Raw genomic sequence first — 2,155 nt, forward strand, 5'->3', positions numbered from 1 at the left:
ATGGCCCGAACAACAATGCATTGGCAGGGCAATTCAAGCAATGTCAATATGAGGAGATACTGTATTGGGCCTAAAGCTTACTGTACAAACCTCACTGCTACAGAACTGTTTTTAATTGGTTAATGTTGCATAGGCTTGTTAAAAAAAAATCWYAGCGGTAGATCTRGGCTTGCATTTTGACTCAAAGTGATCTTGACTCAGAAAAGGTTGGTGACCACTGTTTTAGAGTTTTCKCTGTTAACACTARRAARGTTTCCCTTTACTGTGGCAATTGTGATCGAATCAACACAATATTAGCCACTTTCAATGCAACATACCAAAACAAAACAAAGTATGCAAGAGATGTTGTTGTAGGCAGAACACATCGGAGTAGGATTCTATTGAATTGACACGCACTACTCAGCCCATACTCTACACAGACCAGTGCGGCATAAACAATCAAAGTTGCAGTAGGCCTATATGCAAATAGACCATTGCCATATATCGATCTGTGCCATTTACTTTGAACTGGACTGTGTTTACAGCATGAGCGTTCGCCATTAGATGCGCTTGTTTTGAGATCTTAGCGAGACCTGCATGTAGCCACATGTGCACATTTTGTTCATATCCTTTGCTAGTTATTGAGTTACTAGCTCAGTGATAGATCATTTGTAGTCAGCAATAGGGGAGTGATTGCTTCCTACAAGTAGGGCTGTTGCAGTGACCGTATTACCGCCACACCGGCGGTCACGAGTCGTGAAGGCAGGCAAATTCCACGTGACTGTTTATTCACGGTAATTAGGCTTCTCCAAGCTCTGATGCTGCTGATGGTCATTAGTAGCCTACCAAACGTGCTAACTGCCTGGTACTCTGCACTCTATTGTCCCTCTAATCACTCTGGCATCAATGCAAATGTATTTGAAAATCGAAATCAAACACTTCATGAGACCCCATGAGCTCATGTTGCGCTACATTTCTATAGGCTATGCAATTGTGCGAGAAAACAGAGTAATGGCCTCGATTAAAAAGAACAGGATTCCACCACCCTGTTTAAGAGCATATATGACATGTATTTTATTCCCTGGCCCCTGTTTCGAGACAGGTGCATGATAATGGTCCATTCTACATCCAAACTAATTTCACAAATATATTATTTAGTATGTGTAAAGACAAGATTAAATTAAGAACAGTTTGATGGGTGACAATATTAGCCTATCACTTGTGAATGATATATTATCACTTGTGAATGATATATTATCACTTGTGAATGATATATTATCACTTGTGAATGATGCTCAGCGTAATGCAAGAAACAATTCATTTTTTTGCTACTTTTAGTAGTTGCACACCTCATGTAGCCTGACCCATAGGCTTATTTTGATAAGGTTTGGATCACAACTAAAGTGGCCAAATAACTTTTTTAAATGAAGCACATTAATACACTTTACAAGGGGTGTAGAGCCTAACTGGCATACATAAGCAGCGCATGAGTTAAGTTTGGGGAAGATCATTTTCACCATTAAAATGCACCTTTATAATAAAAACATTACATGAATAATCACATTTGCGGTCACTTTTGATAATGGTGTTTTCACGCTAATGGAACATTCGTGCTTACAGCCTACTGCCATGTGCACATTGTTGCGCTTATAATGTGAAGAAATAGCCTAATAGTTTATCAACATTTTAAGCTTAACGTTCTGATATGTTGCGTCAGCCTCATTGTGTAAAAAAGGCTATTTGATGCTAATTGTTGTACTAATCTGGGATCTATCGCAACCCACAACTGTCCCAGACTATATTTGGAATATTTATTTCTCGCACAGAATAGGTCAACTTTTGTACTATGGGGGATAGTAGATTGACATAGCTAGGGCTTCTGCTGTTCGTTAGGCCTACTCTTCTTGTTGTCTCATCTTTATACAGTACCAGACAAAAGTTAGGACACACCTACTCATTCAAGGGTTTTTCTTTATTTGTACTATGAAATAACACATATGGAATCATGTAGTAACTAAAAAAGGGTTAAACAAATCAACATATATTTTAGATTTTAGATTATTCAAGGTAGCCACCCTTTGCCTTGATGATAGCTTTGCACACTTGAATCGCTCCTCCTCCATGCTTCACGGTGGGAACCACACATGCGGAGATCATCTGTTCAAACCAAAAATCT

The sequence above is a fragment of the Salvelinus sp. IW2-2015 genome, linkage group LG4q.1:29 (assembly GCF_002910315.2).
Source record: "Salvelinus sp. IW2-2015 linkage group LG4q.1:29, ASM291031v2, whole genome shotgun sequence".
Classification (NCBI taxonomy): domain Eukaryota; kingdom Metazoa; phylum Chordata; class Actinopteri; order Salmoniformes; family Salmonidae; genus Salvelinus; species Salvelinus sp. IW2-2015.